The sequence below is a fragment of the Ammospiza caudacuta genome, chromosome 6 (genome assembly GCF_027887145.1).
Source record: "Ammospiza caudacuta isolate bAmmCau1 chromosome 6, bAmmCau1.pri, whole genome shotgun sequence".
NCBI classification, from domain to species: Eukaryota; Metazoa; Chordata; class Aves; order Passeriformes; family Passerellidae; genus Ammospiza; species Ammospiza caudacuta.
Window position 1 is genome coordinate 59,906,286 of NC_080598.1, and position 13,813 is coordinate 59,920,098.

The 13,813-nt window shown below is 48.3% G+C and overlaps 1 long non-coding RNA gene across 1 annotated transcript; it reads right to left on the bottom strand.

The window, feature by feature from the left end:
• Positions 1-938: 938 nt before the first annotated feature.
• Positions 939-13,532, bottom strand: LOC131559014 (uncharacterized). The gene is made up of 4 exons (XR_009274841.1): positions 13,398-13,532; positions 12,068-12,190; positions 6,622-6,738; positions 939-5,993 (listed from the first exon to the last, which is right to left on the bottom strand). It is a non-coding gene; the product is annotated as an uncharacterized LOC131559014 (long non-coding RNA).
• Between the last annotated feature and the right edge of the window lie 281 nt (positions 13,533-13,813).

Consider the following 13,813-nt stretch of genomic DNA (forward strand, 5'->3'; position numbering starts at 1 on the left):
TTCTTCTAAGTCATGCACATCCCCAGACCAAGGTCTAGGTATTGATTTTGGTTAAAAAGAGGAGTGGTTCAGAGAGAGGTAAAGGTGTCTGATAAGAAACACTCCAGGGTCTGAGTGGTGACTGCTAATCCTGGCAATGCCACATTCACATGAGGCTTGTAGGGGGCTCAGGATCAGTGGTTTCAGAGCTGCCCTCAGGTTGAGGCATCCAGCTCTTGTCTCCTGATGCAGCAGCTTCAGAGGGGGTGACTGGTGTGTTGCTGTGCCTATGGCACCTGGTTGGGATGTTCTGTCTTTACAAAACTTGGACCTGCAGCCCAGGTGGTACCCAAGTCCTGGCTGGACATGGGGGCTGAAGCACCTGGCCCTAGAAGATGTTTGCTTGTGACTGCCTCAAGTGGGGAAAGCCCATCCTTTGTAAATATTTTTTCAGTATCTCTTCAATATGTTCAGTGTTTCACTTAAGCTTCTTCAAGAAAAGAATTCTAAAGGGTAAGGAAGGATGGTGATCTTTCCATCATAATTAGGATTTTTAGTAAAAAAACCCATTTATCTTAAAGGCTCCAAAAGCTAACTATTTTAGCTTTGACCCTTTGGCAGCCTCTGGAACATGCCCTGCAGAGCATCATTAGGAAAATGGTTCCTTGCAGATTTTGAAATAAAATATATAAACAAGGAAAATAAGAAGGGTCTTGCAAGTTCAGAGGCAAGTTGGGATGCAAACAATGGGATCAGGGCAGGACAAGTGAATGACAGAGGAGTTACCCCAGGTTTGCTCTCTGATCCAAGTCCTTCAATGAATCTGTGGTTATAAGTTTTTTAGGGGATTGATGGAGTTAGAAACTTCTCTTTAGAAACATTACATGCTAACTTGTAAACCAAACAACATACAATCAACAAGAGTCCATCTGGTTCAATAGAAATAGATCTTTATTAATAACATGCACATCATACGTATATTTAAAATACATATACATTTTTTCTACTATTCACTTTAGAAAACAATTTCATAAAAACCTTCAGTCAGGTCCCAGGTAATTTTAAACATTAAAAAGCTTTTTTTTGTTACAGAACCAGTAGGTATTATTCCAATTATTTGGTGTATAATCACCATGTATTTAACATAATGCAGGCTCATGCATTTCAATAGAAATAGGTGTTCCCTTCTCTGCTTTGTCAGTCGTGTCAAATATATGATGATATACTTGACAACACCTGCCACAGTTGCTATATGCAGCTGTGATTCCCTCCTGGGAGCATTCCACAGGTGGTATTTAAATTCTGGAGACAACTTTTTTACAACTTTCTGAGTTGCTACAAGGGGCTCCTGGTGCTGCAGGCAGCCCAGAGCCCAACTATGGCAGAAACCAGAAAAACAGAAATTCATGAATGTCAGAGAGGAAAGCAATCTGAATAAAGAAAACTGGGAATTGGCAGATCCCCTCTTGTGTTCATGGCAAACTGAGGTCAGGGTTGGGTTTCCCAAGGTCCTGCCAAGTACCAAATCAGATCTGGAGAGAGTGCACGGAGATACCAGCGATGGACGGTTTGCAGATTTACAGAACATTTACAGAGGCTCGAACGAGGGTGGGACTTAAGGCACAATAGTCCATATACTCACACATTCATTGGAAAACAGAAATTCAATTTACAGTGCAAGAGAGATGTGTTGGAGAGCTGAAGCAGCAGCTCGGGGTCACTGTCACTGATAACATGGCAATTGAGGGGGAGCTGGCAGCCCCAGCCCCACACAAGCTCGTGCACATGCTGAGCATCAAGCACACAAGGAGCCTCTCAGGAGGCTCTGAGTGAGGAAATCAGGTGATAACCCAAGCATTTACAGGATCAGGGCCCTAATGTCACAGAAGCATGGAATCATGGAATGGTTTGAGTTGGAAGAGACCTTAAAGACCGCCTGGTTCCAACCCTCCTGCCATGGGTGGGGACACCTGCACTAGGGCAGGATGCTCAAAGTCAGTGCTGGGGCTCTGCACCAGACCCCACCCACACCCACACTCTGGACCCCACCCATGTCCAGCCAGAAAAGCAGCACAAAGAAAACTCAACTCATAGAAACACGAATTACAGCCAAGTGTGCTGCAGTTCCCAGGTGGAAATGAAATGTCCCAAGCCAGTCATTTTCAAAATGATCACCTCTCCTCACCAAGTCTGTCCTTGTTACCCAGCTCATCTATATTCTCTCTGATGAATATTCCATCTCCAAGGCAACTGAGTCAAAGGGAAGCAAGGACTTTCTTTACATCCAGTGCAAACATAGCCCATATGTAGGAGTTCCTAATGCAGTCATAATAGAACATATATATATATATATATATATATATATATATATATAAAAATCTATCTCACTGAAAGTTGACCACCTACAGACAGATTCTCACATCAGAAGCCAGAAGAGCTGAACTGTAGCTACAAACCCAAAAAAGAAAAATCACTGTATGTAGCTGTATTAAAATGCTGGTACCCAGTAACTTGGCAACTAAATGTTAAAATCAATATAAGTATATAATTCAAAAGGTGTCAAATATTTTGGGAGTCACTTGCAATGTTATTGCACATTTTTACTTCTTTATCACCCCATAAACTATTTTTAAGCATTCAAATCAAAATTTTCAGACCCACTTTTCAGCAGCACCAATCACTGGGCAAAGCAGAAGGCAGTAAAAACTGAAGCAGACTTAAAGCATGTAGAAAAGTGAACCTTTGATTCAATGCCATATCAAAAAGTCAACTATAAAAAACTCAATTTGTTCTCTAGAAAGAAATAATCCATTTTAACAGCTCCTGGAGCAAGTGAAAATTAAAAAAAAAATTAGAGACAATGTGTTTTCTTCAAGAAAACAGCACATGAGAAAAACATGAGTAAATTATCATCCTCTGTCCTAGGTAGCCCAAGGAGTTTTGTGACCTGATGCAGATTTTTGTTTGTTATATCTGTTCAGTTATCACAATGCCTTCACAGAGAAGCTTTCAATGGGCAAGAAAGTATTTCCCTCTTTCAGCAGGCAAAGAACCTCTTCAAAGGTGAATCTGACAGGGCCAATGTTTTTTTGTTCAGGTGATGTTAAAGACTTTGATCCTACTGAGCTTTTTTCATTACATTGAAACGTTTCTAATTTTAAGTTAAAAGATTTGTTTATTCAAGCCAGAGCCATCCTATGAATATAAAGAGTCAGCCAGCGAGAGAAAAGAAGCATTTAAGCATTTCCTGTACATGCTGGATCGTTATGAAATCGAGTGAAAATGGACACTAAGAGAAACAAAATTGCAGAACTCAAACCACTTCAGAGTGGAAAATTACATGGTTTGAAAAATCAGAAGACAGGAGCAATTTTCCCTCACCATTCCCCCGGCCCTGGGGTGGCACGAGGCGTTCCCAGTGCCATGGAGGCCAGGGAGCTCCTGGGGGACAATGGCACCTCTGACAGTAGCAAATGGGCCTCTCTGCCAGCTCTTACTGCTCACACTGGGGCTGTCCTACACCCCTGAGCAGCAGCCTGGGCTCTCCCAGCCCCCTGTTGAAGTGGGCACGGCCCCTTCCCACTGGAAACTTCTCAAACCGCATTGAAACTATTTCTCAAATCATGCAACCGGACCAGCTGCATGATTTTGGGCTGGTGCAGGCCCAGGGGCAGCAGGAATCAAACTGTGCACAGCCAGGAAGCTCTGAGGGTGAACTGCACTGGCTGAGGATTGAAAGACAGCCTTTTCTAAGAGATAAGTAAATATGACTTGTCTCAAAGCAAAAACAGAGATCTGAACATTCATCATGACTAGCAGCACCTCCCAAACAGCACTGCCCTGCTTTTTCAGCCTTCCCACAGTATCTGAGATGTTTATATTCTCCATTTTGCAGGTTATCCTTGTTTTGAATTACACTGCTGACATTAATTTTTTTTTTATTAAAAAATAAAATCTGGATTTTACTGCTTCCTTCTGTCTCCTAAACCTGTACTGACTTCTAACTACTGATACCAGAGTTAACTTTGTTCTTCACACCTTTCTGCTTTTGCCTTTCCTCCAGCACTAACACATGCCTGGGAGCTGTGATGATATGTGTGACACACACGACCAGGGTGCTCTGAGCAGGGTGACAGGAGGAATCTGACACAAAAAGCACATTCCTGGCAAGCCACAGTATTTGTTCACACTATATAATGCTTCAGAAATAGCATCAGCCACATCTGAGCCACAAAGAGCAAAGCCTTTCAAAACAAATAAAAAAATTGGTTCTTAGATATATATGTATATATGTATATATATATATATCTGCCTCCAGCTGAGTGTGCACTATTATTTACTGTGTTTTAAAGCTTTAAAGTGGTGATAGTCAGCGAGGCAAAGCCAACAGACCTGCAGGACTTTGACAGGCTTTGAACCATCTGGTGTATTTGTTCAGCAGTTCTGGGATGCAGGTCCCTGACAGCTAATTTACAGACTCATTAATCACATTCCCCCAGATTATAGTGCAATCTCTGCTTCTGGCCCCATGGCTGGAGCATCATCCTTTCCCTAATGTTACTCTTTGGTATTTTCATGACGTAGCTTTGGCAGCTGTGAAACTTTCCACTTGTAGTCATTCCGTTTGCTGAACATCCCACATGCCATAGCTTGTGAAATATATATATTTACATATTTTAAAGTTAATTCCCAGATTGAAATTAAACATTTCACTTAACCTGAAACATTATTACTAGTGCTGAGCAGTTTTATCAGGAGAGCCTCTGAGGTCTTACCATCATCTGTCAGATACATTCATTCTCTATCTATGTTTTTTTTTTTTTTCTGCCTTTTATAGTCCACATAAAAAGAAATTGCTGTCTATTCCCTAGCACCAGTGTGAACCTCGGGCCAAACAGCAAATTAGCATGCAAAGAAGTATTCAGGGAAACAACTAGGGAAAGAGGCAAATGAAGTTAAGGGAACACTGATGATGGGCTGAAGAAACGATCTTTCCTGTGAGTCATTCTGGTTTGCATTAAAATAGCAAAGTAGATACCAGCTAAGAGATAATATAAGTAAAAAGTGAATGCAATTATTTTTTAAAAAAACCAACCCACAAACCCTTGCAAATCTCAGTACAGAGTGTCTGTAAGTAGCAAGCGAGTTCAGTCTCTGAAAATCCTAAGCTAAAGACTGATTCCTTTGGCACTGACTCCTTCATGTCAAAGCAATTCTCAAAGAAACTTTCTGTCTATACTTTTATAGCAGATAACTTGTGTTTTACTCCTCACTGTTAGACTACTCCACTGCTTTGGGGGCTCCCCTTGCACCGGGGATGGCGGAATTTAACTGCGAAAGGGATTGGGAGCATCCGTATCTACACACAGGTGACTTCAAGTGCAGCTTTGTTTCTACAAACCGCCTTGCACGCAGTCTCTGCAGGTTTAGGACCTCTGTCTTGCACCGCTCTGTGTGCACAGCAAGGTGCTTCACACCGGGGGTTAACAGAGCATTATCCAAAGCACCTTCCACTCAGCTCCCTCTCCGCCTCCCGATGATCATCGCAAACACCTCTGCAATCAGTGCCTCACCTCAACACTTCAACAAGCAGTCCAAGCATTCAGAAACAAACATCAGTGGGTCTAACAGCTACTTTTTTAATTCATTTTATAAATAAGCAACTGAGGATTTTGCTCCAGGTGGCTGCTCGTGTAGCCCATGCCGTAGACGGCGCTCTCTGCAGAGTAAGGCACGATGCGATACGAGTGCAGCTCTTCATAATAGAGCGACTGGGAACAGCACTCCTGCACCATCAGCTTCAGCCGTTTTCGTGCGTCAGAGTAGGCAGTCCTACAGCACGGAGCCTCCTTAAAGTATTCATAGCTCTCCCTCTCTGTCTCTAGGTGGATCTTCCTCAACAGATTGTTAATTAATACCGACCTACGGAGATAGGCCTCGGGGTCGTCCAGGAAGCGCAGCTTCTGCAGAGACAGTTTTAGGATACAAGTCCGGTCCTCTGGTAGTATCAGGTGCTGGGGAGTAAATGGGTGGGTCTTTAGCATCAAGGAATGATTTAGGGGGAGGGTTGGGGTCTGGAGTGAGGGAGATACTCAGTTTTGGACAATACTCATGGTAATCTTTCAAGGAATGAAATTAGAGGAAGGATGAGGTCTGGAGTGAGGGAGGTACTCAGTTTTGGACAATACTCATGGTAATCTTTCAAGGAATGAAATTGGGGGAAGGAGTGAGGGCGATAATTTCTTTCAAGGAATGAAGTTAGGGGTCTGGAGTGAGGGAGATCCTCACTTTTGGACAACACTCATGATAATCTTGCAAGGAAATGAAGTTAGGGGGAGGGTTGGGGTCTGGAATGAAGTAGATATTCACTTTTGGACAATACGCATGGCAATCTTTCAAGGAATTAAATTAGGGGAATGGTTGGGGTCTGTAGCAAGGGAGATATTCACTTTCGGACAATACTCATGGTAATCTTTCAAGGAATGGAATTAGGGGAAGAGTTGGGGTCTGTAGCAAGGGAGATACCCACTTTTGGACAATACTCATGGTAATTTCTCAAGGAATTAAATTGGGGGAAGGAGTGAGTGCGATAATTTCTTTCAAGGAATGAAATTAGGGGTCTGAAGAGAGGGAGATACTCACTTTTGGACAATACTCATGGTAATCTTGATGTAAATGTTCTTCTTCTGCATATTTTCTCTTAAAGTAAGCTACTTTCGACGTCGTTAATGTCTTTGGTAGGCCCCGATCAGATCAGCTCTGCACAAAAGAGGAAAAAGAAAAGTCAGTATTGGCCAGGGTGGCTGCAGCATCACAGTCGGGGTGTGCAGGACAAGGAGGGATCCAGAGGGGGTCAACATACAGACTGCAGCCCTCAACCCACTGGAATAACAGCTGAGAGGCTGGCAAATGTGAAGCTGTCTCTGAAACAGCCACCCTGAGCTTTGCCAGCACAGCCAGCCCCTCTCCCCTCTCTGGAGGGACGACCACAGCCCTGGGCACAGGCAGGGTGTCCTGGTGCTACAGCTGAGTGGGTGTCAGGGCAGCCACAGCCCCACGGAGCAGGCAGGAGATGCCCGAGATGGGAATGTCCCTGACCAGGATGGGGCCACTGTGTCCAGGACAGGGGAGCCTGTGCCCTGCTGGGGGGTGTGGGCCAAGGATTGGGGTTTGATTTCCATCCATCACACACGGAGCTCCGTGGCTTCCCTGGAAAACCAACGCTGAGTGCTCTCACTAGATGGTGGTGTTGTCTCAGAAGAGCAGCAGAGCCCCGGTTCAGTGGAAGGATGATGGAGAGGGTTTGTACTCTGGGTGGCTTCAGTTTTGCCGGGCACAGAGGATGGAGAGTCAACATTTGGGATAAGAAAAGGAATTTATTGGGCTTTTGTCCTGTGGCAAGAGCCCAGGGGAGGGGTGTTCCTCCAGAGCTGAACCCTGCAGAGGAGCAGGGCTCTCTGGGCTGCCTCATCTGAGCTTGCTCATCTCCCTGGAAAGGTGACATGGTGCTAATTCAGCATCTTAACAAGGTGCATAATTCCAATGGTACTCAGCCTGGAGAGCACTGGGTCCCTGTGAGAGCCAGGACTGGGCTTTGCTTGGCTATTCACCAGAAAACACGAGGAGACCTGTGCATTTCTGGGAAGCACAATCTCCTCCCACACCCTCCTTTTATAAGAAATTTCTGTTATTTGCTTTTAAATGTCCTTTAAAAAAAAAAAAAAAAAAAAAAAAAAAAACAAACCAAAAAAAACCCCACCAAAACTTTATTATACTGATGTCTAAAGGCAATCCAGGGGAAGAGAGTATCCAGAACCACTTCACAGAATAAGTCAAAGTCAGGTCCTATGGAAAATATTTTCTGCCCCAAATTGGGATCTCTTTATGGGAGCATTTGAAACTTCGATTTTCTGAAGAAATAAAGGCTTTGGTTCCCTGACACAATAGAAAAGCAATAATGTATTGCAGAGCCAGAGCACAGACCTCATGTTGCTGGAAGGATCCTTCCATGGGGCGTGAGGGGCTCCTTGAGTCTCAGCTGCTGCTGGGGGTGCTGAAATACCCACAGAACCATTCCAGGCACTGACAGCATCTCCCTTCACTGGCAGGAAGGAGCAACGTGTCCTCCCTTCCTTCTACATCAAAAACCCACAAGAAGGGGCTGGAGAAGAAATCCCTTCAGTCAGAGGATTCTTGCATTTTCTCACTGAATTTTAAGGATGGAGGTTTTTCATTAAGGATTCTGCAGGTGTGTGCAGAAAACTGACAGGTGGAGTGAAACCCCATTTGGAGTCAAGACCCCTCAGCCCTGCCCTGGGACCCATCAGGACATGGGCTGCACTTCAGAGCAGCATTTCTCCAGGAAAGGGATTATTGCTCTTACAGCGGGACCGCACTGCCAGGCTGTCAAGGTTCTAGCTGCCCTGGACCCTCACACACATCAGAGATGCTCCCAGCACCCAGCTCAGCTCTCAAGGACAAGGGCAGGGCTATGGTCTTCACCCCTCCACTGGCACAGCTGCAAACACAGCTTTAAATTCTTGTGCAGCAACCTCCTCTGCCTGCAGCTTTCATTCCAATATTTGAGTTGCCCCAGAGCCTGGGCAGCCTGGATATTTAATTACTCTGATATTGTGTTCTCCTAGGTGAAACCTCACTGTGCTGTGTTATCTGAGCACAACAACAAATGCATTCATCTCCCAGTGCCATGGGATAGGAGAACATTACAGCTTTCCTCACACTGCTCTGAGGAAAACAAAGGTACAGACAGATGAAGTGACATTCCCAGAGCCACCCAGGCTGTCAGGGCTGGGAAAGGAGCCAAAGCCAGCACACAGGTAGATCCCTTCCTCAAACCAAACCTCTAAATGCTAAAACACACTCCCTAGTGCTTTTCAGGGAAAAGGCTGGAAGCACAGCCTGCGTGCAGAGGAAGCAGAAAATCACCCTGAATGCAGGGGCAGCACAGAAAATTACAGCATACAGAGCATCTCAGCTCAGTTCTGCAGCTGCTCTAGCTCCATGCAAAACTCTCCCTTGCTGCTCCAGGCCACGGGAATTCTTCTCCCTGCCCCAGAGATGGAGGGTGATGTGAAATTCAGCATCCCCTGAGCACTGCTGGTGCAGGAGACGTCAGGGAGCCAGGACAAGGGAAGGAGCCCTGGCAGCCTGTGGCTGGGAGGGAAGGAGGGCTGTGGGTTTGCACATGCCACGGGCTGGCTGGCAGGAGCAGGCAGAAAAATTGTATTTTGCTGAGGGACACACATGACCATCCTGGCAGTGGGTTCATTGAGCACCCAGCTGGCATCCCCTTTCTGGGGTTATGTTCAGCAGCAGCCTGGGACACACCCCTGGTTGGCTGAATTTAAATTCCTTACATCAGCTAAAGCAGCAAAGTTGTCACAACCCCCTCACCCCAACACCCACAACTCAGTTTAGGAGCAAGAAAGAGAAACAACAACCGAGCAAACACCAAGAGCATCTCCAGGCTCTGTAAGTTTGGCTTGAAATGTGTTCCCAGTTTTAAATGAAAGACTACGTTTGAGGAGCAAAGTCGCCCCAAGCTGCTCAACACCACACCATCTGTCAGCAAATCCCAGCAGCTCCAAATCTGAAGAGCTTGGAGCACCCACTTCCCAGCTCAGCAGCTCCAGGGGCTGTCACAGGTGGCTCAGCTCAGCTCCCCCGGAGCAATGAGTGCTGCCTGCACACCTGCAGGGTGAGATAGAGCTGGAGGCACCCAAATCCCATCCCAGGGCTGCCCAAGAGGAGTTCAGGGTCTGCTCTTGTGATCAGTGCAGCTGCCATCCCACCACTACTCACTCCATCACCATCTTTTTTGTGGCTGCTGCTAGTGCCCACACATCTGTAAGTTCAGCACCAGCTGTGCCCTTGCACTGTGCCCCCAACACCAGCAGCGATACTAAGCCCTCCAGGACCCCTCTCCATGCAGGAGGCTCCCAAGGACCCAGTCTTTCTCTAACCCTCACTGGAATTCAGCTCTCCGTGCCTCTGTGAGTGCTTGGGAGCTGCTTGGCCGGGGTTACAGCCACCCCGGGCTGTAGTAATGCCGCAGTGAATCAGACCCTTGGCGTTTTGTTTAAATATAAACACATTGAATCAGTGCTTTTTGTGTAGAAGGCTATTCTCGCCAGCCAAGTGTTTTGACAGCTCCAGCGAGGTGCTGTGAGTCACTGCCTCTGCCTCACTCCAGCTCAGAGACAGATACATCTTAATCACATTACGTTTTCTCCAGCGCTACACCACAAGTCAAGGCACGGGGCCAAAAACCTCCCAACCAGCCCAGCGCTGAGTCCCCAGCCTGAGCTTTGTCCTTCCAGCCTGGATGAGAGTCGGGAAAGCGCATCCAGCATCCCGGCAGCGCTCAGCCCCGAGCCCTGCGCTGCTCCCCGAGGGCTCGGTGCAATTTGCACCGTGGGACCGGCAGCCCCAGGGATGCCCGGGGTTTGCATCCCGGAATGCAGGGCGCACCGGCTGGAGCTGCCATTAGCGCTAATGGGAGTTCGGAGTAGAAATCCCACTCGCGGCAGTGGGGGAATAGATAAAGGGCTGCCTCTGTCTCAGGCTGGGAGCTCTCAGGGTCAGCTTCTCAAGGGTTTTAATTGTACTTTCAACAGAGCAAAATGTGTCTGTTCCTGTTTGTTTCTCCGGGAATGATTGTGGTGCTCTGTGGTGTGGTACTCGCAGAGTTACTAGGCGTGTTTGGACAGAGGGCTGTCTTATCTAAATCGGGTTGGAAATAGATTTATATCGTGGCAACTTCCCGTTTGAACTGCAAATTGCAGCAAAGTCGCTTCACCTGCCCTCCTGCATCGCCCCGGTGACAGCAGCCCCTCCTCGGCATGAATTAATGCCGGGCGATTTCCAGTCTACCCGAGACAGGAGCTAGGACGGGGTTTAAAAAATTATTGAACATCCAGGGAAAAAAACACCTGAGCTTGTGCCTTTGCGTCTCAAACAGCAGAGAGGGATCTGCAAGCCCCGTCACAGAACTTGTTACGTGAGCCCTTGGGAGCATCCCCTCACCTGCCTGCTCCTGCACCTTCCCTGCCTTTCCTCGGGAGGAAAATTCCTCCCTGCCTGCTCAGCGCTGCAGAGAAAGGGCTCGTCGGAATCGATGCTGTTTGGTTGTTGATGCAGACACCTGCAGGGAGTGAGCACGGAGCCGGCCCCGCCGGGCTGGTGACTCAAATGTGCCGCTGCCCTGCAGGGTTCCCATCGCAGTCTGAAGGAGAGCGATCAATATGCGAGCTACGGCTGCCTGAGCCGGAGACCTTCACTGAGCATCCCTTGTGTGCTCAAACATAAACCTGAGGCTCCTGAGCACACAGAAACCGGCCTTTATCATCAGCAGGAGATCTGACTTTGACATGGCAGGACGCATCATCGTGTCCTTGCTGCTGCTGTCAAAGTGCGGTGACAAACTCCCCCGTCCCCAACCTTCAGAGCCCTCGCAATCAGGGGGTGCTCAGCTGAAACGTGCTCCTGCTTTCACATGCTCTGCTGCCGCTTTTCTCCTCTCCCAGGGCGGCACAAGCAGCTGGTCCCACTGTGGGATTCCCAGCTGATCATGCAAAGCTACCAGACCACGGGCAGATGAACATGTGGATCGAAAACACATGCCAGCCCCGGGATTTCACACGGCTGCCAATCGATGGCAGCCCTTCTAAGCATATCGAGCCCCTCTAGCACACCAGCCTTATCAGGCAGAGCAAGCCCCCTTTCACTGCCTCACGGGGAGCTGGGGACCCCCAGCCGCACTCCTGTCTGCTGCCTTTGCACTTTAAAACCGCCTTTTAGTTTGCTGATTGCTCTGCAGAGCTCCCTAATTGCAGATGCTCCCTGGGCACACATGTGTACAAGGCAGGAGCATCTGAATGGCCCTCGTGAGGGCATGAAGGCATGAGACTTAATGGCTGAGTGACTATTCCTGTCTCCCTCCTCAGAGTCCCACTGCTTTCCCCTACAGAATAAATTGATAATTCCAGGTTCACCCCCTTTCGACATTAATCCTGATAAATTCCCTCACTCTGCCCCAGCAGCTGAAGTTTGCAAACTTGTTTGTTACCTGAGGGTGCGGAGTCAGTCTGCAAAGGGTCGTTCTGGGGTAATCTCAGCAGTTCTGGTAAGATTTCCCCCTCGCACGGGCTCAGCGAGCATTTCTGGCAGCACGGCACTGCTGAAGGGTCACCTGCCGTGGTGGATCAAGGAGAAACACTCATGGCTCAGGTGGCAAAATCAGGACAAACACGGCGAGCAGCTGGACCACACGAGGACAAAGTGCTATTTCAGCATCCCCACAGGGCTTAGTAACAGGGATAAATAAGAGTTCTGATGTTACACCCAATTCTCTAACTTTGACCTTGCTTTCTGGAGTCCCTTTCACACATGGGGAAAGCAGATAAAACATTAAGAAAAAAAAAACATTTCAGTCTCTCAGTGGTGTAGCTATAATCCACTCAGAGCAAATGCTGCAAAAATACAGCTTGCTCCTCTAAATATCCGGATGTTTCTGGAGCTAGAACATTAATTCTGCCCCAATCACCTCTTAAAATGGCACATTATTTTCTCCATTAATTCTTGTCAACCTCAGAGGAAAGCTAAAGAGCTGCTATTAAAACCATGCCATTATTTTGAGTAGCAGCATTAATTCTCTATCATACACGTTCACACTGCCTGCAGAGCAGCACAGGTCTGGGGAAAGTCAGATTCTCATTTCTCTTTAACAGGGTGCACATTTCAGAGTTTGCCTGACACATTTTCCAGGCTGATGCCTTGCCTTCCGGGTGAAGTATTTGGCACGCTGTAGTAAAAACATGTCCCACTCTCATGGGGGAAAAAAACCACCACAGATACATGTGTATACCTAAACTCTGCACTTTTACACGTGTGTGCCAGAGGCACTCCGACTTTTTGAGCACATGAACGATATTAGACATGTCTAAATGCTGCAAGAGAGAAAGGAAAGGAGAGCTGCTATGTGTGTGTACTCGCGTCTCGCAGCTATAAGACAACTAAATTTAGACAGTTGTGTCATCCCAGAGGATGACAGCATTAACAGGGGATGGAAAGAGGAGCTATGGTTACTTTGCAGAGTTCAGCTCTGACCGTAAAAAGAGGACTCTGATGGAAATGACCTTTTCTAGAGTCCGGCAGAGCAGCAGCACCTCTGCCCGTGGCACTGCGGGACGCGCGGAGCCTCCCCCCGGCTCTTCCCTCTGCCCGCGCTGCAGCAAAGCCGCGGGAGCTCCCAAACAAACGCAAAACTTCCTCTGCACGCCAGCAGCCACCTGCTAAACCCTCCGGAGCGGATCCCGCCAGCAAAGCCCCGCACCACCTCCCTGACACGGCAACAACATTTCGCTGTCCCCGGGCACCGCGGGCTCGGTGTCACTCACCCAGCGAGCCCCGGCTCCAGCGGGAGGGAGCGCTGCTCCGTCCTTCCCTCGCTGCTCCTGGCGGAGGTGGCGGCGGTGCTGCTGGCGGCGGCGGTGGCGGCTCCTGCGGGTCCCTGCAGCCACTGAGGAGCGCATCACCTCCCGGCCGCAGCCCGCGGAGGTGGGTGCCCAGATGTTCCCCGCGCGGATTGGTCCAGCGGGAGCAGATGTTGCCCGGTTGCTAGGAGCGTTGCTAGGAGCGTTGCTAGGAGACGGTGACGCTCTCTCCATCACTGGCGCGACTCGAGGCCGCGGGGAGGGAGGGAGGGAGGGAGAGGAAGGGAGGAGGAAGAGGGGACGAGGGAGGAGCGGGTCCCCACCGCCACCGGGAAGCTCCGCGCCGGGCCGGGCTGCGGGGTGAGCCGGAGGATGGAGCG